Consider the following 26273-nt stretch of genomic DNA (forward strand, 5'->3'; position numbering starts at 1 on the left):
TTTTGCACCGCACTCTAGATTGGTTTCATTTCAATCGGGTTGGTTTTCTTCCCAGCTCATGAGAAATCAGCACTTTATCAATTTTCTTACTTTTTCAGTTGTTTTTTGTAACTTTTTGTACATATAAACACAGCCACCATGAATTCGATTCAAACCCTGCAAGAGTCGTCCTGATCGGTTCACCCGTTCGTGAGTTTTGTTGCCTCAAAGGGACTTCAAACTCATTTTTATATATATGGATAGAACTTCGTGTATGTATAATAGAACAGAACTTTTATCCGAACCAGCATTTTGCCTGAGAAATACACAGTTTGTGTTTGAATTGCCCGAACAAATTTTATCTATTGTTTCATTTTTGTTAAGAGAAGGCCACCGTGTAATGCGGAAGAACAGCCTGTTTTTTAAGAATGAAAATCTAAGATGAGCTGCTTGGTTACCAAACCTTAACTCTTTATCAATGTTACTTAAAGTGTCAAATCTCCCAAAGTGTTAACCTTGGCGTTAACAATTCGATCGCTAAATATACATCTTTGAAGAAAAGAAGTAAACATTTCCGATGAAATTTTTAGTAGTTTCGTCTGTTTCATTTGTATTGTGTCCCCTTGGGGAGGGGTCTGACACTATTTAAGAAACATTTCTTGCCTTCTTAAACCTCCACACGCCAAAGGGAGCCCTTGATTGATTCTTGAGTAACGAAGACATGTTTATTGTATGGGAGCTCTCCTTTCCAGAAGAGGCAGGGTTTTCACATGGACTCAACTTCAAGATATTTTTGTCATTAATAAAACAGTTCGCTCCCACAGTTTATTCGTCTGTGTTTCGTAAAATGGCTCATTCTTTATTATACCAACTAACATAACCTCATAATATTTGACTGTTATCAGGTCATTTTGTCAGATCTTAATCCTTGTGGTTTTTCTGGAGGAATCCCTTGAACCAATTCCTGGAGAAATCTCTGGGAAAATCCTTGAAGGAATTCATGGATTCTTGGAATAATGCGTGTATAAACTCCGGGAGGATGATTTCCTGGAGCAATTCCTGGATAAATAGCCGTTATAATTTCTGAACGAATTACTGGATTAATTTCTGCAAGAATTCCTGAGGTTATTTCTGCAGTAGTTCCTCTTGGAATTCTTAAAGGTATTCCTGGAGGAGTCCCAGAATCAAATCCTGAAGAAACGCCTGGATGAATCACTGGAGGAATCCCTATGAAAATCCCTGGAGGAGCTCCTGGATGAAGGCCTGGAGACATGCCTATGCGAATTCCTGTAAAAATATCTTGAGAAATTTTTTGAGGGAATTCGGCCTGGAGGAATTTCTGGAGGGTTTTTATTTATGAATCGCTGGTATACTTTCAGTTAGAATTCCTTGATGATCCTTTAAAGAATTTCTGGCGAAATTCTTCGAGGAATGCCCAGTGGAATTTCTACAGGAATTTCATAAGGTATTTCTAGTGAAATACCTGCAGGAATTCCTCGATGAATCCTGGAGAAATCTCCAGAGGAACTCCTGGAGGAATCCCAGCAGAAATTCCATTAGGAATTTCCAGAGGAATTTCTGGAAGAATTCCAGTAAAAATTCTTGGATTAATATCTGGATGAATTATTGGAGGAATTATCGTAGGAATTCCTGGAGGAATTTCTGGAAGAATCTTTAGAGGAATGCCTAAAGGAATTTCTGGTAAATACCTGGACCAATTCCTGATGTAATTCCTGGAGGAAATACTGATGAGATTTCTGGAGGGATCCCTTGAACCAATTCCTGGAGAAATCTCTGGAGGAATCCTTGGAGGAATACCTGGAGAAATTTCTGGAAAAATTCCTCAAGGAAACCCTGGAAGAATTCCCGAAGAAATCCCTGGAAAAATCCTGGATGAATTTTTGAAGAAATTCTTGAAAGAATTCCAAAAAGGAATCCCTGGAGGATTTTCTGGATGGATCAATTCTTGAAGTATTTCCTGGAGGTATTCTTGGTAGTAATCCTGGAGGAAATGCCTGGATGAAATCCAGAATTCCTGAGGTAAATTCTGCAGGAATTCCTGAGTGAATATCTGCAGGAATTTCTGGGGTAATTGCTAGTGGAATTCTTAAAGGTATTCTTGGAGGAGTCCCAGAATTAAATCCTTCAGGAATGCCTGGATGAATCCCTGGAGGAATCCCTATAGAAATCCCTGGAGGAATCCCTTGAGCTATCTTCTAAGGAACTCAGGGAGGAATCTCTAGAGAAATTTCTAGAGGAATTTCTGGAGTATTTTATTGAAGAATCACTGAAAAATTTCCAGGAAGAATCCCTGAAGGAATTATTGGACAAATCCCTGAAAGAATTCCTGGAGGAGTTCCTGGATGAACCCCTGGTGGAATCTCTAGAGGAATTGCTGGAGGTATATATAGAGGAATACCTGGAGGAATTTCTAGAGGAATCTCTAGCGGACTTCATAGAGGAATTCCTGGACGAATCCCTGAAGGAATTCACAGAGGAATCCTGGAACAACATCTGAAGGAATTTTTGGAGAAATCCCAAGAAGAGTGCTTGGATTTGTTCCTGAAAAAATCACAGATGGAATTCCCGGGTGAATTTCTGATGAAACCCCATAAAGAATTCCGTAGGGAATAATTTCTGTAGGAATCGCTGGAATCGCTTTCTTGACGAATTATTGAAGGAACAATTGAATGGACTTCTAAAGCATTTTTTTGAACAAAATGTATGAGGAATTTCTGGATTAATTTATGAATATTTGCGAATCATTTATTGCCCATTTAATGTATGATAGTGTATGTTTTTGACAATATTTGTCGAGTGCAAAAATCTCGCTCACTTAACGTAAAATGGCCTTATTTTTGGAAAAGTAGTGAATGTGATGTGATATTAACACTTACATAACATTTGTATATTCAAAAATAATTGAATATATTCAGGTAAAGTCAGAACACGTAAGTCTAGTTTATTATCTTTGAAATGAGACAAAAAGTATTAAAATTGAATGAACGTTGACAAAGAAGTGACCCCAATCTTTTGTCGGATACATCATTTTGAGGGGTGACTTTCTAACTTTTCAGAAAATTTGGTAACTTTAGTTTAAGTTTACATATAAATATTTTCGTAAATTTTTTATCTGAATCATGTTCAAAGTTTCTTTGATTTATTATCTTTTGAATGAGACCTGAAAATGACATGTTTTTGAGGGAGTGATCCCAAACATTTGATCGGGAATGTATGTATGTAACAGTGTGACTTGTGGTGTAAGTGTATTATAGTATGCTGAAACTTTTTGCGAAAGCTGATACAGTTCCCGGATCGATAATCTTAATACAAAAAAATCTATTCTGACTCTTAGGCAGGGAGGGTCCTATTTTAGGTACTTTTCGTTATTACTCGGTAAATTCAATATTAGTTATATTTTTTGCACTCGTCGATACACGCACTGTACAGGAAAGGGGCTGTCCATTAATTACGTAAGGGTTTATGGGGGGAGGGGGGGGGTTCAAGAAATCTTACGAGCCATACAACATTTTTTGGGTTCTCATACAAAAAATCTTACAAGGGAGGGAGGAGGTGTCAGAAAATCGCTAAAATTCCCTTACGTAAGTAATGGACAGCCCCAAAACATAAAATTTCCGATATAGCATGGGTTGAAATTTCAGGAGCATGGATAGGCGAATCAAATAAATAACTTGCCCTCCTCCATACTTACAATCTGCAATACATTTTTCGATCAGCGGCTTCATATTAGGCCTCGGAACTCCGAGATTCCATATATTGAAGCCACCTAGACTTGCACTACACTGCACTACATAGTGGATCGTAACAAACATCATCCTTGATTCAACCAATCAATATCCTCGGACCGCTATAGTCTGTCTAGTGTCCATCCATCGTGTAGTGCTATCAACCTTTTCCGAACTTCCAGCAGCGGTTCGCAATCACCATTATAAATCGTCATTGGCATCACAATTACCCTGGATATCTTCAGGACGCTAACTTGTTAATCCGTTGTCATTGCTGTTCTTAATTCAACCAAGCTTACCGTTGATATCCGGGGCGAAAAAAGGTTATATTGATCCATGCAAGCAGGCATCTGCGGCAAAAGCAATTGAGGTGTTTCCGAGATGTTTCCGATGCAATGATTTTTTATTACACACTTCTGTCAACCGTCGTACTGCCTGCCTACTCTGTTTTTCGACATGCAGCTCCATAGGGACGTCCTCCGCAAGGTAATCTGTATGGGAGCCCCCCGTTCCCGAGACCGGAGAGGTCTCGCACCAAGCTAAGAACCTTCCCCGGCCTCAAACATACCCGCATACAAAATTTCACACCGATCGGTTCAGTAGTTTCCGAATGCATAGCGGTCAGACAGACAGACAGACAGACAGACAGACAGACAGACGGAAATTCATTTTTATATATATAGATAGATAGATATATATAGATTATATATACATATAATATAATATACTATGTACCGTAATGTTCCGATTTTATCACGCCCTCCGCGCATTAGTCGTTTATTCATTAATTTGCTGTTACATTTGAGGACAAGTGTTTTCCCTCTTCTTCAAGATGAATGTTGAAAGCGTGTTTTGCAACGTTAAAAATATTGAAATGGGTATAGATGTTGAAGAATATTACAGGGCATTTTTGAAAAGGGGCGTAATTAAATTGTTTAAACAGATGTCGCTGATGGCAATTTTTCAGTTGTTGTCGTTTTCGAACTTCCTGCGCCCTGCTTTACCGATGATATACAGATGGCTCGTTTGTCAAATTCTAGACGGCAGGACGTGCAAATGCGTAATTTTGTACACAATGTGGACATTTGGGCATAACCAGTCTCTTTCAGTTTATCTTTGGTGCTTTCGGTGAGATTTCGTAACTCTTTTGAACATTTTTTTTCATCAAACGGTCTTCAAGAGAGCGTTGAGTTGAAGACCTTTGAGAAAGCGACTGTTCATCTTGTTCGTTAGATTATAATAAACAAAATCACTTATTAATTTTAACTTACTTGTTTGGTGTTGGTGGCTGAAGAAAAAAAATACTATACAATTTTTAATATTCATAGCGGTAGTATTTTTTTGTTTTTTTCGTGAGCATTGTCAGGTATGTATACAGACAAACAAACGTAACACTGGCGAAACTTTCATTGACCACGCCTTCGACGATCATTTTGAATCTTGGTTGTGGCTTTCATAACAAGAAGAGCGCCCATCGTTTTTCTTTGCGTTTGACGTTTCACACTAGCGCCTTCTGATGACGATATTGCACAACGCAGTGTTTCGTGAAACATTTCCACCAGGTGGTGATAGTGTGAACTGGGCGATGAATTTTCACTAAAATTGTTCTAGGCGTTTCGTCTGTTTGTCTGTGGTATGTACCTCTTATGCATTTGTTGTTGTTGAAGTTACTCGCATTCTTCCGATCATAAAGTCTGTTCTCTACACACTTAATTTTGATTACCATACCGAGTTCGGTAATTTTTTGACGAGATTAAAACTGCTGAGCACCGAACTCGTTCAGCAAAAATGCATTGTTTACCTTTTCCATACGATTTTGACAGTTGTTTTACTGAGCCTCAGTAAAATCGATTACCGAAACTACCGAGATCGTACTGCTGTTATAATCTCGTCAAAAAAGTACCGAACAGGCAATTCAGAAATGAGTGTGTAAGAGGGATTTTTTTGCGGATAAACTAGACGTATACGCGTATAAAAAAACTTTCATTATACAGCTTTTGTCTTAAAAATAAATTCAATTCCATTTTTCTTATAATCAACAGCTTTTCAACACTATCAAGGGATTTTTTCACCAGTCACGTACAATAAAAAGTATGACAATCTCAATATTTTTGATCACACTGGATCGCGTCTAAGTTTCAAATAGATACTATAGTAATTACGAATAATCAAACTAAAGTATCATGAAAACAACTTGTTTAATTCAGGCGGTAGCCTTTACAATAAAATCAGCATCAAAATATAATTCTCGAAATAATTTACACAGAAAAAAATTTTTTTTGTTACTAAATGTAAAAATTGTGAAATGTTTGAAATGTCATAACTTTTTTGTTTATCAGTTTACCATCACCAAAATTTTATGGTAGATAGCTGATATAATGGGCTATTTCCCCTAAAAAAATGAAGTTGGTAAAAAGATAGGGTTTTGAGATATTTGAGTTTTTGTGAAATATCATATTTTTTCAAAGTAGAAAAAGAAATTTTTTACAGTGTATATTTTCTAAGGAATCATCATTTAGTTATCTAACTTTGCTGAAAAATTTATAACAATCGAACAATCCGTTTTTGCTGTACAGCTTTTAGAATATTTTAGAACTATTTTCGCATACACCCTTTTGAAAAGTTAGTCGTGAGTGAATATGAAGGTTTAATATCAAAAAATGGCGATTTATATGAAATTGAAAAACTGTGCAAAGTTTCAGATATTTTTGAAATGGTCGCTCAGGATCGACTGACATGACTCCGTGGAATTCCTCTCTAGCAGATGTAGTCACGAGCTGCCCATTTCGCTTTATGGGTTACTACAGTGCCCTTTTGAGGGCGCTGTTTGAACCCATTGTGGTACGCTCAGCCGTTTATCATGATCCTATTCACTTCTCAACTTACTTTTTCCTCGGAGATGGACTCTGGCTGAAAATCTCGATAATAAAGAAAATAATAATAATAATAATTTTTCGCTATCTTATCCCTTATTCATTTCCCTCTCCCTCGGGTAAATGATGAATAGGCTCGTGCTTATTGCGATGGCACAAATTCCAAAATGGAGGAGATCCTGCCTCTGCTGGAGCCGACCTACTGGTACTTGATACCTGAATCTTCTTCGACATTTCAGTCTTTGACAGGACAATGCATTACAAATCGAGCCCGGATGAAAATTGGCGATGATTTGAAAACAAGACACGCAAGGATTATTAGCAAGAAATTCCAAAAATTGTTTGCAAATATGCCAATGACTTCGTTTTTATACTCAATGATTTTAAAGAACCGAACCCTGCTACCTTCATCATAGAGATCCAATGAATTTACTGCCTCTATTGAAATGACTTATCAGTTCGTTTTGATGTTACATTAGCTAAATGAATAAATAATAATTACAATGGCAGCACGAATTCTATGTAAATCACTAAGCTGCATGATGTAACAATTGTAAGAATTCAAAAACAGTTAATATTAATCCACTAGTATCATATATCAATATAATCAGGATTATTGAGCGTGTTCTCTTTTTTTTTCGTGTAGACCATTCAATGAGAACCGATGGAAATTCAGGCATAATTAAACATGATAGCACATCATGGATTAAGGCTTAACCATTGTTCCACCAAGTGTGAAATTCTCATCGCTTTACGAAAGTCCACCATTCTCCAATGGCACAAAAAAAAAGGATAACGTTGAATGTAGCGAAAGCCAAAAGTGTAGCCTTTGGCGTAGGACCAGCACCAGCGTGCTGCTGGTACAAACGTTTCCTGATATTAAGATGCACAAGAAAGCAATAATCGTTAATTACATTCCCAGCTTTCGTTTTTTTTTTCAGCAACCAAGCTCACTGGCTGATACATTCCAACGGAAATCACCGAAGCTTATCCACGATCGAATCGACCTCTGTTTTTAACATCTTTTCGTGTGGTTCAGCGAAGAATTTTCCAGCCGGAACAACGCCACCGCTGCCGCGCCGCCATCGTCCCGAGGCAGGCCAAAAGCATTAAGAACTATGGCTTGGATAAGATATATCCATTTGCTGGAAATATCCACCACAGCCTTTCCGTCCGACGCGCATGCAGCAACACACAGACTGTGTGGGAACAGGTAAGCCCCAGGTCCTTACTTGATTCGCCAGCGTTCGTTATTGCGTCGTTTGGGTATGGGTTTATCACGGAGCCAGCTTGAGACCACAATTCTGCTCACTTCTCGTGCACGACCGGGCCACACAGGAAGGGCAGTAAAACCGCAATTTACATATTTCGCATTCCATTAGGGCAACCGGGCATAAAAATCGTCCATAAATATTTATTTTAATGTGTAAAACATTTCATTTCCGCTTCGGCATAAACTTTTGGAATTTGTCGAGTTGTCTCGGCTAAGTGACAATGACAGTTGAGTTGACTGTGTGTGCAGTTTGCATACAATCAAATATGGAGCAATGCATGTCAATTACCGGTGGGATAATTATTCGATGGGTATATTTCATAATGAACTACCTGTTTCTGTTTTTGAGCCTATCATTTGCTTGTTTTCTGTCACCCAAGGTACATACAATTTTATGCAAACGCACGCAAAGAAATACCTTAACTTAATAATTGTGGAAGTGCTAAAGAACACTTAACCGAATAAAGGCAGACAAAGTTCCAGTAGGGACGTCGAGCCTTAAAGAAGAAGACAACGATAATGAAACATCTTTACTAAACTGGCTGAAAGCTCATCTAAGTGACCACAACTTCATTACTCCTATTAGGATAAAATACTTTACTTTATGAATCTCATCCAGCGAGAAATTTTCCTGATTCCCACCCTCAAGCATCCTCATCAGCCTTCATAATTTCCGTCAAATCGGCACCCTCATCAGGTTCACCAGACTTCAGGCTATCCATAAAACATTACACCAAGCATATTTTCTCGGCATACACTTTCGGCTGCTCCTGCCATTATGTCATGGAAAACGACCCTGCTCAAGAACCGAACCGACATTGAACTACATAAATTTAGTTTTTAGTTTACTTCACCCCACGTGTACCTGTTTGTTGAAGAGAATCTCCGGGCCAGTCCTGCGCTCTGCATCTTTCTCGTCAAACTCACGTCCGTCAGTGTGCTGCTGCTGCTGCTGCGGTGGCACTACTGTAACCGGATCCGGATGATTGAGGACGTCTATGGCGATGGTTCACGGGGGAACTGTTTTTATGCTATTCCACAACTCTGCTTGCATAAGCAAGCGGAGGAAGGTTTATATTTCAAATTCAATCAGCATTTTCATAAAGATAATCGAATAGCACGAGACAATAGTGGCTCTTCGTCGGGCGCAATGGCGTGTGGTAGGGACGATTGCATAAGGGTGGTGCTGAGAAAGGCATCAAAGTATGTATTTGGGGAAGTTGTAGAATGAACCCTGAACTGTTGTATTCTCAATAGGGCTTACAATTTTCCCGGGATTTAGCTTACCGGAAATCGGGAAAAACATTTATCGATTTCCCGGGAATTCTTGGGATTCCGGGACATAATAAAAAAAAACTCAGTTTTCAACGAGGAATGTGGTTTTCATTGAATAAAATCGTCTATCATGCAACCTCGTTACCAATTGCGAACTGTTCACAATTCTTACAATTAGTGTGATAATTATTTGAATGTTTAACCCGTTCGTCACTCGCACGGTTGACAACCGTTACCAACACCACGCTAATGCTGAGTACAAAAAGCGAGATTTTTTAACGTGATGAACGAAATACAACAACGCGATCAAGGTCAAATAAGAAAAACCCTAATTAATCCACCTAGCGGTGACGGCACCTTTCCCGTGTTTTCGGAAAACCATCTCAACAAAATTTAACTGACATGTTGATGAATATCGCATTATCATCCGTAAAAAATCCTTTTGATTGCACCAAGAATCATTTCGTTTATTTGTTTTTGGATTTTTGAGCCTTAAACTTCAACATGAATTTTGAGCCGTTATCTTGGATTTTGGATACAAGCGAAAAAAAAAACCGTTCGAAACAAACGCAAATATGAGAACAAGCAAAAATACACCGTGAACTGGAACTAGTCCAAGCTGTCAATATGGGCGTTCTAGAAACCGTGAAATCTTGTTCACGGTGTACATTTGTTATTGTTGTTGTCGTTGCTATGCATAATTCCCGTGTAACGTTCTAATCTGTTAGGGGTCGTTCATAAACCACGTAGACTTTTAGGGGGAGGGGGGGGGGTTCTGATCAAAGTCTACGCTTCATACAAATTTCAATATTTTTGTATGAACAAAAGTCTACGAGGGGGGAGGGGGGTCTAAGATGGGCAAATTTTGGTCTACGTGGTTTATGAACAGCCCCTTACAGCAGTTTGCGACTTAAGCGCCACCTTCTAAAGTTAGAAGGGCCGAAGACTGTGATCTAATCCCGGCATGAGGTTCCTCTACTCAAGGCAGGTTATAGTTATTCCAGATGACAAAGTTACTAATTTGAACGAATTAACTAGGCCAACTCAATCACGTCCCAAACTTACCAACTCAATACGCCTTCCACACAGTCGAGGAGAGCATGTGTCTCGGCTAAAATACAACCAATTCGTTCAACGTCACAAGCTATAGCGCGAAAGGAAAAAGGTGGAATTCCACTAAATCAGAAGTAATTTTCAAAACTCATTTATTCATGCAATCCAAATCAAATTACATCAACCTTTTCTTGAGTTTCACGAGATTATGTTAATGAGTTTACTGGCGCCTTTTAAATTGACTTGTGACGTCACGTCACAACTAATTTTATGCTTATAATTTTAGGTAAGCTAAGTTTACTCTAGAGAAAAGTTCTTCGTGCACAAAACGGAGAAAGAGTATTCTGACCTTGGTACGCCGAGCCGAGCTCCCATGACGTTCTCTCGGGGTCGTCAGCAATAGGATGTACTCACTAAACGATTCCCTTCAAAGTACTTCACGTCGAAGTCCGAATCCGCCCGCGCGTGTGATTATCTTCAGGGTAGATATGTTCCCGGAATGGTGGAGTATCGAGCCGTGTTACGTAGCTCCTATCGCACAACTAGCTTGGACAGGTTCACGATTCGGATCTGGATGGACGAGGATTCGGTGACCAGTTTTCCGTGCCAGCGTGTCTCGACTAACAGTCGAGCAGTTCGAAATGATCCGCTCCGATGACCAACGGGCCTTGAAGGATGCTCGAAGTGCGGTGGCAAAGACTCTTGAAAAGGAATGGTCCAGCACTCGTTTGTGTTACGGATGGGCAGTTTCGCAAATCTGGGTCCTAGGTCCCAGGAGTACGGTGGCAAAATACGTGGCCAGTTCGACGCAACGTCCACTGGCGTCTGCTTGGCCTCACGGGCTTGGATTTTGGCCACTACTGCTTCACCGACACGAACTGACCCATACTGGCTGCCCTCGTTGAAGGGCTTGGCCTAATTAACGAGTTTCATTACTTCACACGTGAAGGTCACATTAGAGCTTACCTGTCTCAAGTCACACACTAATTCACGGTGTGGACGAGTATTTCATCACAAAACCTGACCGAACTAAAAAAAAAAGATCATCTAAAATATCAAACACATTAGAATAAAAACTAAGCTTTAATTTAATCGCGACATTACTTCGATTTTTGTATTCACCACTTAGCTATTGCTCGAACTCGAACTATACACTTTGGAAACTCCACCAATAATGACGATCGATCGCGGTCGGATAGTTTTTTTATTATTAATGTGTATTTTAACTAAAAGCTAATTCTACACTTGTTCGGATTGGTATATTATCTTAAACTAAGACGCAATTTCCCACTCGAGGATGTACGGAGAGCGTACAAAGCTTTTTTTTTATTGGGTTTCGTTATGCCAGAGAAAATAGCTCTGTAATCCGTTCAAATTTTCTCTAATGCGCAATTAAATCCTGGAATTTTCCACATGAACCAAATTCGAGCAAATTTCGTACAACGGACTGAATGTAGACTTACTTACTCATGCTGCAGTTTATTTTATTTCGATATAAAGTTTAGCTCACGGTTCAAATAGTTGTTCAAAGGTGGCGCATGGCTTTATGCAAACTTTTGTGAGCTTGCAACATATTCGTTTACACTCTAAAAAAAGTATAATTTCTTGGTAACATATACCTAGGGTTGAAAAGAAATCTCTCATAAAATTTCTTATTGAAATGGTACAGATTCATCGTTACACCCGTTTGTTCCCGTTGCCGTAACTGGGAGTGCACGTATATCGGAATGGATTTTTTGCGTCCATTTTCAAACTAAAACATCTACTCCATATCAAATATACCCATGACTCAAATAAACAGCCACCATCTTGAATTTTGAGTCGCCATCTTGGATTTAAAATTGCCATCTTGGATTTTATTATCACCCCATTTTTGAATTCCACATGTCTTCGCAATAACAAATATAGGGGGATTAGGGGCATAATGGACACCCTAAGCAAATGAGTACTTTAGGCCTGAGAGTGAAACTTAGCATATTACACAGCGTAACAAAAATTAACATTTGGTCTGTCTCAAGAGCAAACTTATGTGTCCCTGACAGATTTTGGGCCGCTGAATTCGAAGCCGGGCTCAGATTTGCTCCAGCACGTCACAGTTTTAAGCTATACCTCAATTTATAGTGAAACATTTGCGATTTTGGACTTTTTTGACTGCAAGCAATTAAGCATGGAAATATTTTTCTTAAGCAATCGAAACGTGAATTGGCCAATCAACATCTATATTAGCGACTTATGCTAAATATATCGTTTTACCAAATCGAAACCAAACCAAAGTCACCTTCAAAAGTTGCATGCAAGTTTACATACTAATTTAAAACGCTTAAATCTATAAATTTGATTAGATAAAACTGTCGTTGTATCGTACCAAAATGGGACGCTTTCAAATTTTTAATTAACAATTTACAATGTGATTTTGTCCGATACACAAATAAGTTTCCGCAAAGGCAAAGAAACGAACGACTGTCTTGCGTTGCTTGCTTCAGAAATTCAGCTTGCCTTTGCTCAAAAGCAGCAAATGGGCTCAATGTTTTTGGATATTAAGGGAGCTTTTGATTCAGTTTGTGTCGATGTTCTTTCCGACAAACTACACGGAAATGGCCTTTCACCCATTTTGAACATCTTTTTGTATAATTTGCTGTTTGAGAAGCAGATGAGTTTTGCTCATGGCGACTTGACAGTTTCACGAATTAGCTACATGGGTCTCCCCTAGGGTTCATGTCTAAGCCCCTTTTTTCACAACTTTTATGTTAGAGACATAGATAATTGTCTCAAAATTGCACGTTAATACAGCTTGCGGATGACTGTGTTGTTTCTTTAAAGGCATCAATGGCAGTCGATCTGCATGGACCACTACAGGATACTTTGGACAATTTGTCTACTTGGGCTCTCAAGCTGGGTATCGAATTCTCTCCGGAGAAAACTGCACTCAGAATATTCTTTCGTTAAACCTCAACGAATATGCTTCGTAAAACCAGTTTTCGTAAATTGGAAGCAATTTGCGTAAAATGTACGGTCCATTCGTACCACCATGCTGAAACAGTACAAATGGAGTTGTATCATGTACGAAATCACGAATCCGACAGACGCTAAACTTGCTCATTCGTAGATTTTAGCTCCCGCTTTGTAGAATGAAACAAAATAAACAAATGTCAAACATTTTTTACTAACCATGCGTAAAAAGAAAATTTCGCTTCGTATAATGCAACAAAACTTTGCAGTCATCACTGACGATTGATTGGATCGCAGAGAAAACAAAGCAACATGTTTTAATGAGCATATGACGGTGCGTGTGCGAGAAGAGGAAAGGAAACATGCTCTCGGTTGAAAAGTAAAAGTTATTTATAAACAGAACCAAAGTGGAAAGCGTTCTGGTTGTTTTCGGACGGCTTCAACAAGCGTCCACAGATGGGTGGCTAGCACTGGTAGGTATAAATCAGAAGATACGTGATTCGAAGCCTGTGATATCCAAGTGGATGAACGTGTGGTATTTTTTTAAAGCATGTTTTATGTTATTCAGACAAAAAAAGAGACAGAAAAACTTGTCGGAGCGATTTTATACGAAACGAACTCATGCATATAACGAAGCTTTTCGTTGCATAAAACAACGAATAGCATTTGTAAACATGACGACCGATTTCGTACAATGAAACAAAATTTATTTTCAGTGTGAGATGGTGGTCTTTTCTAAAAAAACAAACCGGCAAAGTTTCCGCTCCATCTGATGGGTAAGACAATCACTCATAGCATGTCTTCTCAAAATCTCGGCCTCTGGTTCGACTCCAAATGCACCTGTATCTGATACAAAAATGCCAAAAGCGAATCAATTTTATGCAAACTGTTACCGGACCCCTGTTATGGTGGGGAGCGCACCCGGAAGATCTTATCAGGCTGTTCCAAACAAGCATTCTGGCTTCCCAAAATTACATAGTATTAAGGAGAAACTTCAGATAATACAAACATGGCTGCCACCATGGCCGACTTGGTCCCCTACTCACGTTTTCAAGAGCACCGATCATGAAAATTCGTAAACAAATGCTCTCGATCAGGGGCGTTTAATTTCGTTTCAATGAGACACTTTCATGCAACATTTGAATGAGTCACTTTATGTGATTGACACACGATTCAAGTCTTTCTTTTCGATTCGGAAAACGTTCTCATTCATCGTAGCACTCGGTAGTCTCTCATCGGGGTGGCGTTGCTTGTGCTTCACTCGGCAGAGCAGTAGTGTCTCACTCTTGCGCGTTAGTCTCTCAATGGTTACAGGCGCCGATTAATTGGATTTAAGCGGTCAAACTTGTGTTCCTTTTTCATAAAACATAATGATCATTCTATTGGCGTGCATCACTATTTGAAAAATTGTTTTTAATAGTGATTTTAGAACATTGAAATTTTTCAATGACCCACAATTGAAACGAAAATACAAAGTGTTTCACTTCAATTTTCAAACACACTTGTTTCAGTAGCAATAATGAACGAGCGTGTTGCAGTGTGAGTTATGAAGCATCGCAGCAGTCCCGTCGCATGGGAAACGATTTGCTAAAGCTTTCGTGCGTCATGTTTTCCTTTCGAAATTGCGCGTCCCTGCTCTCGATTTGTAAAAGCTGCCTCTTTTTACAAGTGAGCAAAGCCAGGAAAAAAAAATGCGGCTTGGTTTAATGCTTTGTTCGTCAGATTTGTTCCTCTAAAGTGAGAAATTTCAATGGGAGTTCTTGATGTTTCACCTTAAGGCAGTAATAAAATGTAAAATGTAAAATCAATGTAAAAACAAAAGATTTTGGCTCAGTTATGCCCATGTGGCGCCCGAACACAAATTTCCTCAAAATATGCCAGGTAAAACGTTCAATTTTTGTCTTTTCAGTGCTGTTAGTATTTTACGATCTTTCCATTTTCATCAAGGTCGAACTTGGTTGAAACTGTTCTTAAAACGACATCCGAAGATATCGTTGCGGACCCCGGAATTCGTTACGAAGGCCAGTGCGACTGTCTCTCTTTCGGATATACACTCCTGGTACGGTAAAATAGAACTATTCCTGACCAAGGAAGGGTTCATGGAAATTCTCCAAGATCCGCAACGCATAATAAATGGAGATGAGACTTCGTTTCAATTGAATCCAAAAAACAAAACCGTCTTCGCTTTGCGTGGAAGCCGAAACGTCTACGATGTCGAGAGAACTTCTAGTAAGCTCAACATAACAACCATGTTTTCGTTTTTCGCTACCGGAGAAGCCATCCCTCCAACCATCATCTACCCGTATAAAACAATCCCAAAAGCTGTGGCTGATTCAGTTCCTTCAATGTGGGGAGTGGCAAAATCTGACACCGGATGGATGACCACCCCTGTCTTCCGTGATTACATCAGAAACGTTCTGGATCCCTATCTAGTGGCCAAGAAGGTGAAAAAGCCTGTCATTTTTATTATTGACGGTCACAGTAGCCATATCAACGTTGAAACATCAAAGTTATGCATCAAGATGGCCGAAAGCTGTGCAGAGATTTCGCGAAAAGAACCCTGAAGGCTGCGTGAACGCGCACAATTTTGCAACAGATTGCCTACGTAATTCGGTAACCGTAAAAACCATAAAAAACGGCTTCCGAGCATCTGGACTTTACCCATGGGATCGGAATGCCATTGATCCATCTAAGTGTTTGGGAAAGTCTACCGTTCGCGAGGATCCTGAAGAACCGTTATTCGAGCGTGGTGATGTTGAACCGACTCGGGAATCCGCCGAAACCTCTGCACAACTCATAAATGCAAAGAGGACACTCGAAGAATGTACGGCAGCTATTGGTGAGACAAGAGTGAAAAAGTACAAGTCACAATTCGTTTGTCTGGATAATGAGGAAGATGCAGCGTTGTTCAAAATATTTTCAACGTTGGAACAAAACTACCCAGATGTATTCAAAATCACGGAGGATAACGTACCCGAAAATGATCCGGTGTGTGATTTTGTTTATGCTGATATTAGCAATGGAACGCCAGATGGGAATGGAGGAGCTGATGAGTTCGAATCCACCCCGGAAGAATCGTCGAAGACGGTTACTGATGCTGCGAATCCTGGCCCTTCCAGAATCTCAGGTATGAAAGGAGCAGCTGACGGATTACAGTCTACCCCGGAAGAACCGCCGACGATGGTTCCTGAATCTGTGAAACCTGGCCCATCCAGAACCCCATTGAAGGATTTCCTGAATACACCACCAACGCCAAAACGGACAGCTAAACGAGAATACAAATCCAAACGCTATCACGTGCTGACTTCGGATGAATTCATACAGGAATTTGAGCAGAAGGAAGAAGATAAAAAGCGCGCCGAGGAAGAAAAAGAGAATCGTAAGGTTATCCGAATGCAACGGAAAGTAGAAGCAGAAGCGAAAAAGAACAAGAAACAAAAAGAGAAGAAGTGAAGCAAAATATGAAAGATAAAGCTCGCAAGAAGAAGGCTTAGATAGCATCGAGGTGAGCTCATGTTTATTCTCCCGCATTTGATATATTTTCATTCATATGTCATCATGCATTGCTATAACAGAGTTATAAATAAACGTTGAAATCGATTCTAGACTATTATTTCATTATTTATTCTTCTTTTTGTTCAAGTTTAATGCTTGTTTGCTATTGTTTAAATAAATTGATTTAGGGTGGCGAATATTGACTCTTAAGAGTTGCGAAAATTAAAAACAGATGGCGATAATTAAAACAAATACGCACTTTAAAATAAACATGTTTTTTATCGAATATTTACAATTTAATATTGAAACTCAAAGGAATACGCATAAAAAAGGTTTGCTTTGTATAATGTATTGATTTTTTTTTGAAGTTTTCACAAAATCCTTCATGTTATAATCAAATATCGGCAAATATTAGTTTGGGGTGGCGAAATATAGTACTTCTACCCTATTATTAGCTTTATTAGGGAGATTTTCAGTCCGAGGCTGGAGCATCTCCACAAAAACATATTTAAATTTCAATAATATTTTGGTTATTTTCGGGGAATATAAATGGTGCTTTTGAAAAAAAAAACAGAACCATGACTTGTTCCCTTACACTTATGCATCAAAAGTTCACAGTAAAAGTCAACGGTTTCGGCAAGAACAGGAGTGTCCATTTCGCCCCGGGTGTCAATTATGCCCCTGATCTTCTTATTCTTCTTATTGCATGATTCTAGAGCCATTATAAAACTAACTACCATGGAGTCATCATCCAGAGCGCCGTCTTGGATATTCTGGTCCCAATTTTTGGACTCCAGACATCTTTCCTTAGTTTATGGGAAGTTACCAAGCCGGTTTTATCGACGACCGGTCGACAACGGACCAGATCTTCACCGTGCGGCAAATACTCCAGAAAAGCCGTGAATACCAGGTCCCAACGTACCACTTGTTTATCGACTTCAAGACGGCATACAACAGTATCGACCGCACAGAGCTATGGAAAATCATGGACGAGAACAACTTTCGCGGGAAGCTTATCAGACTGATAAGAGCAACGATGGTCGGTGTGCGAAACAGCGTAAGGATTTCGGGTGAACTATCCAGATCATTCGAATCTCAACGGGGACTGCGACAAGGTGATGGACTCTGCTACCTACTATTCATTATCGCCATGGAACATGTTATGCGACGAGCTAACAAAGCGAGTCATCGATGTTCAGGCTACGCAGCTAAGGGGCTGTTCATAAACCACGTAGACCAAAATTTGGCAATCTCAGACGCCCCCCCCCCTCCCCCTCGAAGACTTTTGTTCATACAAAAAATTGAAATTTGTATGGAGCGTAGACTTTGGTCAGACCCCACCCCCCTCCCCCCCAAAAAGTCTACGTGGTTTATGAACGGCCCCTAACCTTGCGGGTGCAATATGCACTAGTTTCTCTCTGCAGCAATGCTTTCTTCACACACAATCCTGAATTGCCTGTGATGGTTCCGGATAGACAAAGAGTTTGGCGACCATATAAATGTGTTTGGTATGTTTAGGTCGAGAAGAGAGTAATTCTGGCTTTTACATTCATTGTTGAAGAAAAAATATTAAGATTAGGGTGCCTGTACCAGTTATCGCACCACCATAGAAAAACTATTTCTACAAAAATAAGAAGAAGACCGACGAATGTAAACAATAAGTCAAATGATTGATTAGTTTTTAAACTTTACAGGAAAAATATAAAAACGGAGTCAAAACTACTTTTAGTGTTTATTACGGCGTGTGCCAATGATAGGAACCCTGTACCAGTTATGGACACATTTGTTAATTTGGGTTCCACTTCGCACTATTTACATGCATTCCTTATGGGATTTGCCATAACTGGTACACTATGGCGAAATAGGGTGCAAGGAGGCCGAAAAATTAAGGAAAATGTTTTATTTCTATCATAATTTAAGCAAATTGTGAAGTTTGAATGATTGCAATCATCTTTTGTGATCGTGATCTGTTGTTCACGATTTTTTTCTTGTTGATTTGTATCTTTAAAGGTTGAAAATCAACTATGGCGAATTTGAGGTACTATAGCCATAACTGGTACATTGAGCCTAGTTGAATTCTACGCACACCTATGACCCCTCACGATATTGCTTCGCCTGCAAGGAGCATCGACGAAAAAAGGGCCACCAAGCAGACGAGACCGGGGGGATCAAGAACGAAATATTTACGACTGCTGCAGCAATCGGCATCGGTAGAATACACGTCCTACTACTCGTTAGGTATACGGTCCGGATACAAAGAGAAGTCTTTCGCTGGATAGAATTCGATTTATTTTAATCGTAAATAGTTCAATATCAATGTTTGATTTATACCGAATAAGCAGAACGTGAGGGCACTGTACGCCAGCCGGGGCTCAGCCTCGCCGAGCTTTGATCCGGGGCCAACCCAACCGGCTTATAACACGCAAAACCAAGCATAATTTAATTTGGCGTACAATGGAATAGCTTTTCAGAGCGCTGTTTTCCCGTGCTGCCGACTGGGTATTTAACATGATTGAGAATTGTTTTGCGTGCATTTGTTGCGGTTCCTCTTGTTGATCCAATTTTCATATAATGGCCGTCTAATTTTAAATCACTGATTCGCCGAATGGTGAAAGCACCATATCAAAAACACGACAATAAAAGTCAGGCTCATAATTTGTTATGGAAGCCCATGCCTATGCTTTTGTGGAACCATGAAGGCGTGTCCGAGCCAAGCTCACCTAAAACAAAATCGTAATTCTACATAATGACAATGAAATATAAATTCATTGGCTAAAAGATTATTTAATGGATGCTTCTCGGGCTTTCAAACAAATGTGCCATCAACATTAAGGCTGGTCGTCAAAACATCATCAGCCTGCACTAGAGTGGCCCAAGTTTGTGTAGGGAATAAAGTCAATGGACAATATTGCTGAGGATACTGTATTTTTTCTAAACGAATCGACAAAATGGATATCAAAAAAAGATTATTAATTATATTGTTCGGAAGGATCAATCATCACATAAGCATAACGGAGCCGAAATAATCTGTTCCCAAGAAATCTTTTTAGTAATTATCGGAGGTATTCCCAAAGAAATCATAATGAAATCCTCAAAAGTATTCCTATGAAAAATAAAAATAGAGAAGATTCTTCTATTTGAACTACAGGTAATATCTTGTGTTGTAGATATGATTGCTCAAAACAATAGAACATCTCCTAAAACGGTACACCATAGAATTAACTTTCACAGCTGCACCATTTTCTTACATCTTAATTTACGTAAGGTAAATGAATATCTGGAAATTTGTTATTATTTGTTATGTATACTCAATCAAAATAATATTTCAGATTCCACCCGCTTCAATCAAATTATAACGAAGGTCCACAGTGGTAATCCTTAACTGATATTTTGTCATTATTTCTGCGTTGTCATTTGACATCTGGAGAAAGTTATGGAAAGTTTCCATCTTTGTTGTAATTTGACGGTTCTTGGGTTTTCTGATTACTGATTTTTTATTTAAAACATCCAAAGTATCGGCGCTTGACCCAAGCAGCACAAATTTTTGGATGGACACGAGTCATTTTCAAGTTATTCATCCTTTGTACTCGTGTCCAACAAAAAAAAAACTGCGCTGTCGACACTTCTTTGTGACCTGTGTGCTGCTAGGGGAATTTCCGTCGTCCTCAGAGAGGTTATAGGAACCACTGTTTGTTCAATGCTATTTGCGTGGCTGTAGGTAGTTAAGTATGCGATTGTAAGTTACACATAATTGTATGGTTTATCACTGCGATAACTACTAACATGGAGACACTAGGTGGTCCAGGGGTTCGAAGTCGGCTTCGTAGGTCATACCGGTGCCCTGCGGTCGAGATCGACCCTTACAGCAAATTAAGTGGCCGCGGAGAGGAAGTCCCGGTAGCGGTGCTGTCGTGGCGTCAGTCTACTGGGTTGGATCTGAGCCCGCGGTTGGAAAGGGGTCCCCGGCAAGGGTCGGGGTAGGTGAGACCCTGCTGTCTGCAACCTACGGATGCATCTGATAGGGCCTGAAGGGTAGTAATACCCTTCCTTTGCGGGCAGGTCAGATCGGGTTGCATGTGGGCATCAGTTCTTGATGTCCGCTCAGCAGTAGGGCGCGGGCGGGGTTGACCCTGCCCACCTTCCGAGGACAAAGGGAGTGGCGAGGACCACTCGGGAAACTGGCTAAGCGCCAGCACGCTACCGTGATGGACTCTCCAGAGCGAGTCATCGATGTTCGTTGCTGCTAGGCTGCGGCAGCTATCCTTGAGGGTGCGATATGCACTAGCCCCTCTCTGAAGCAATACCTTCTTGGTGGTTCCGGAGAGACGTAGGGTTTGGCGACCATAGGAATGTGTTTTAGTGGGTCGAGGAGAGAGTAGTCCTGGCTTCTACCGGCATTGTAGAAGACGGCCTTAACCCCACACTACCCTAACCTTCCTGTTAGGGTGTCTGATGAGCAGATTTATCCCCCTATGGTTTAGAAGGAAAAAAAAAATAACATGGAGACACTGTGTTATAATACTACCCAAGTAACACACTTGTCACAGAAGAGTCACGGCAGCGCAGATTTTGTTGCGCAGAAGTCACTGTGACTTACTTCTAACAAATAAACACTAACTTGCTAGAAGTAAGTCACAGTAACTTCTGCGCAACAAAAACCTGCGCCGCCATGACTCTTCTGTGACAAGTGTGCTACTTGGGTATTGTTATTACCTAGTAAACTTAAAATTTCAGAATGCTGGCCGCTAAAACTTTCATTCCAGGGCTAAGATATGACAATCCAAATCAAGCATACTTTGGACCAGTCTAACCTGCACAGACTGCTGAGGCAGGTTGCATTATTCTTTTCAGCGAACGATGGATTGCATAAAAATTTAAATGCTGTACCGTTTTTTAGAGCAAGAAATTGTTTGGTAATGATGAAAACGAGGTTCACAATGTTGTATGTACAAGGGGGGGGGGGGGGGGCGGTGTTGCAAAATGTTTGGGATAGGCAACTTTTTTTCTCTCACAAAAAAGTTCATCATGCTGTAACATTGGTTTCCTCACATTCTTTCCATAAATTCTATCAAAAATCGGGAGTACGGGATTTCTTTAAAATCATCGTCAGATTTTTGTGGGAAATATTTTCAGCTATTTCATTAGAAAATCAAATTCACATTTGTATTTGGATTTGTATTTGTATTACTTCAATCGGACAACATTATGTCTATATGAAAACCTAAAGTACCAAAAAATCTTCTCCATGGAGTCCCAAAATAAAATTACTTCAGAAATACGATCTTCTACCAAGGTTTCTTCTGGAAACCAGCGATTTTATTTTCAGTAATTCATCCAGGGATAGTTAAGAAATTTTGCTGAGATGTTCCCACAAGAATCACCCCAAGAATTATCTTGTGTATATTTCCAAAGGTTCGTTCTAAAACACCGCCAGGAATTAATTTAAAAATACTTTTAGGAATTCGTTTAGGAAATCCTGCGGGAATTTGTTTAGATTAAGAAATACGTCCACAGTACTTTTTAAAAACCTTCAAGAGAGTTGTTAAAGGACTTCTCCAACAGTTTTTCAAAAATTACCACAAAAATTCTAAAAAATCCACTAAAGGTTACCCGAGGAGTTTCCTTCAAGAACTTCCTTACGGTTTCTTCAGATATTTCTGTAGAGATTTATTCAAGCGTACTTCCTTAGATTTCTGTAGAAATCTACTGATTATTTCTTGAGAAATTCCTGCATGGATTAGATCAATATTGCCATGAATCCTTCTAAAATTTATTCAGGGATTTTTTCGAAAATACCTCCAGAACCCTTTTCAGAACTTGAGGGTTTATTTCTTCAGGAATTTTAGTCGCACAGAGGTTTTATAGGGAAACCTTCCAAGGGTTCTTCCACTAATTCTTTCAAAAATGACTTTAGCCTGCAGAAACTCTTACAATGGTTTTCTTAGAATTGTTCAGTTGTAAAGATCTCCTAAGATTCTTTTAGAGTTTTTGCAGAAATTATTTAAGATGTTCCTTCAGGTTTTTTTTTAAATTCTAGAAATAATCCAAAAATTACCTCTAGAATACTTGGAAAATCCCCGAGAGAGAGTATCTTAATAAATACCTGGAGGATTGTCCGAAGGAATCATTCGAAACATCCCTGGTGATACGTTTGCAACTTACTAGGAGAATTTCCTGGAAAGAGATTCCTGGGCAAAATTTCCTCAAGCGATTCCTCAAGGTATCTGTGAAGGAATTCGTAGATGAATGCATAGGAGAAGAAATCCCTTAAAAGATCAGCTTATTTCTTTAAAACAAGGAATTATGCAAAACTTTCATTATGAAAAATCTGGAGGAACTTTGCAAGTTATTACAGGATAAATTAACCCTAGTAAGATGTAAATATGACCCAGACTAAGCTCACGTAGTTCTCCTAGCGTAACATCCTAGGAATGTTACGAGTTTTCAAGAGAAATTCCGTAAAGGAATTTCTAATGGGATCTCTTAAAAATGTTCACAAACATCCTTGAAAAATTACTGACAAGAGTATTGATGAAATTCTTATAAAAATTCCCCAATAAATTTCTGATAGAGCTATGGAGGACTTTCTGTAGTAATCCGCAAAAGAACTCCTGAAGACAATCTGAAAGAATTTCCAGGAAAATTTCTTATGCACAATAAAGTTCCTGAGAAATTTTTGAAGATAACCCTGCAGAAACAAAATAAATCCTGGAGATACTCTAGTGATGCACTGGACAAGTTTCTGCAGAAAAACATCTTTTTTGGAGAAATCTTTGAAAAAATACCTGGAAGAACTGGAGAACCTTTCGTAGGTACTCATAGAATAACTTCTTGAAAAGTATTTTAAAAGGCCAAAGAATAAATTCTGAGGTAATTTCTTCAGGAATTGCAGGAAACTTAGGGGAAGAAAAGAAATCTTTTGAGGAATTTTCAGATGAATCTATTGAGAGTTAGATGCCTGCGTAAATCTCTGAATGTATGGAATAATAAAAGACAATCACACCGTCTTTGACTTTGCTGCCTCTACAGACTGAACATGAACTCTACTAACATTCAACAACGGACAACACATATATCACCCAGTGGCCCAGTGGAGAATTTTTGGTTGGACGAACAGTTCCTGAATCGAACCCACACTCCGAAACTTACGAGGCACCTCAACGACTGACCGCTAGGCCAGAGAAAAAAACTTGTGGAGAAATACCAACAACAAATTCTGAAAGAGTTTTTGAAAAAATCAGAATTAAAAAAAAACCTCCAGAAGAATTTCTGGAGGAATCTCTGAATCCCTACGAAAAAAATCTCCAGAAATAACATCTTTTGAAGAAATCTTTTGAGGAATTCCTGGAAAGTCCCTGGAGAAATTGCTTAAAGAATTTGTTCAGAAATCTCTATAAGAACTCATGGAAAAATCTTAAAAAAAACTCCTAGAGGAAATTCCGATTACACTTTTGGAGAAATTGTTTCAGAAATGTTGAAAAAAAAAACATAAAGTAATACGTGCATTAACTTCTGTAGCAATCCTCGAAGAAAAATTTCAACAATATTGAAAGGAATCCCATGAGAAATTTCGTAAGAAACCTTTGGACTAGTTTCAATATATATATATATATATATATTTTTTTTAATTTCTGTCATAAAAATGCACTGCCACTGCTGTTTGTTTTGACACGATTTGCTCTCTGATGCTTGTAAAAAAAATCGTTTCCATATAAATTGGTGAGCTCGTTTCAAACTACTTCTTCATTCATTCTGAATATCAAAATAATATTTTTGTAGGTGCCAGTTCTAACCACGATTGTATCAACTCCAATAAGCAAATCGACAGTTTGTAAACATAGAAATTCTCTTTGAATTCGAGTGTCAATCAAGAGCGCAAATAGGTCAAAAGATAAAAAAAAAGACTAATACATAGTCTTACATAAAGAGAGTGATAACAACAGCGGAAGAGATGATGAGTTCCTCTCAACACCATCAAGATCACTCACTAGTGACTTGTAGGTCTAGTGATATTAATGCTAGGGTAGTGATTGATGTGTATGTGTTTGAAGTTACACTGGAACCTCTTTTTATGAACATGGCTGGGGTGCATACATTAAAAAGGCATAAAAATCGGAAAATTTGTGCATAGATAAAGTTTGGGCTTTAATGAGGGAATCTAGTTCGCGAGAGAGGTCTTTCTCCTGGGTATTTGAGATGGGGCTAAGGGGGTTTTCAGAAAGCTCCCAGAGAGCTCAAAATAGGATGTCCAAGGGGCTTCAGGGGCGTTTCAATGTGGCATTTCAATTCAGGGGTTTTCGGGAACATTTTAAGGATGTTCTGTAAGGTTTGGTTGGCGTTTTAATAAGATTACGGGATATTCATGGGCATTTCTACAGTATTAAGTGGGTTTCAGAAACGGCTTTAAGGGCAACTCAGGCTCAGGGGATCTCAGGAGCCTTTAAATGACGTTACAAGGGGTTTGAGAGGTGCATCAAGGCATTTCAGAGTCATTTCAGAGAGCATCAGATGGTTTCAGGATCATTTGAATGACGTTCTTAGAGGTTTTAGGGGCGTTTGATAGCATTCCAGGGAGTTTCTGGAGCCTATTAACCCTTAAGGTGAAACTGGAAGCATTTCCCCACTTTTTGGTTTTCGATTTTTATTTTTATTTATTTATTTATTTATTTTTATTTGTTTATTTTTGTAAAAAGAACAACACTATCAAAAAGCTTCGCTCGTCATATAATTCGCGTGCGCGGTGCAGTATCGGTTGCTTGATTGCGCGCGTTCTGATTGGTTAAAGGTGTCCAAAGGGGATTGAAAGGTATTTCAAACTGATTATGATAATTTTGAGGGCGTTTCAATTAGGATTACGGAAGTTTAGGGGGCGTTTAGATGCATTTCAGGAAAAGGCCGTATCAGGGAATTCCAAGAACAGCCTTAAACCAAAGGGAATTTCAGGGGCGTTTCAAAAAATATAGTTATGGAGCGGTTCCATATCATTTTAGCAACGTTTAATTTTCATATTTTTTTATTTGAATGAAACCTTGCATACAAGTCGTTGGGGGAGAAAAAAGCCGTTTTGCATACTTGGTTCGCCATTTTGAATCTAGCGTTACTTATGAGAAGGGCCTATGAAAAATGCACATGATATCTTCAAAAAATTGTATCTCGAAAACGATTTGTCCGATCGGTTTGGTGTCTTCGGCGAAGTTTTAGACAATTGTTGGTGCTATATGGAGAACATATGCGAAAAAAAATGTTTGGTTTTTGTGTTTTGAACTAAAATTGTTGCTCAAAATTGTGACGTGCTGAGCCCAGATTCGGATTCAGCGACCCAAAATCTATCAGAGACACATAAGTTTGCTCTTGAGACAAAAAAAAAAAATGATGCGCTGTGTTATCAAAATTACCCCTCTACAATTGGCTTTTCGGTCCGGATAAATAACAAGCGGGGTGATACTATTTCATCCGACGTTTCGGCCCTTGGTTCAGGCCTTCTCCAGGATATTTTTTTCCCAAAGTATTAATGATCTATGGGAATCGTTAAGGTTAGAGAATGATTAATGTAATCCTTCTAGGTATATTGAATATGATGTGACACTGATTAAACATCTACAGTTCGCGTTTAAACTATTATTCATTTGG

At 39.2% G+C, this 26273-nt stretch overlaps 1 protein-coding gene across 10 annotated transcripts in view; it reads right to left on the bottom strand.

Annotated features, from left to right (window-relative positions):
• Positions 1-26273, bottom strand: part of LOC109403306 (zwei Ig domain protein zig-8) — a 911020-nt gene that overhangs the window by 282682 nt on the left and 602065 nt on the right. The gene's annotated exons all lie outside the window — the stretch shown is intronic.

Source organism: Aedes albopictus, chromosome 3, assembly GCF_035046485.1.
Source record: "Aedes albopictus strain Foshan chromosome 3, AalbF5, whole genome shotgun sequence".
Classification (NCBI taxonomy): domain Eukaryota; kingdom Metazoa; phylum Arthropoda; class Insecta; order Diptera; family Culicidae; genus Aedes; species Aedes albopictus.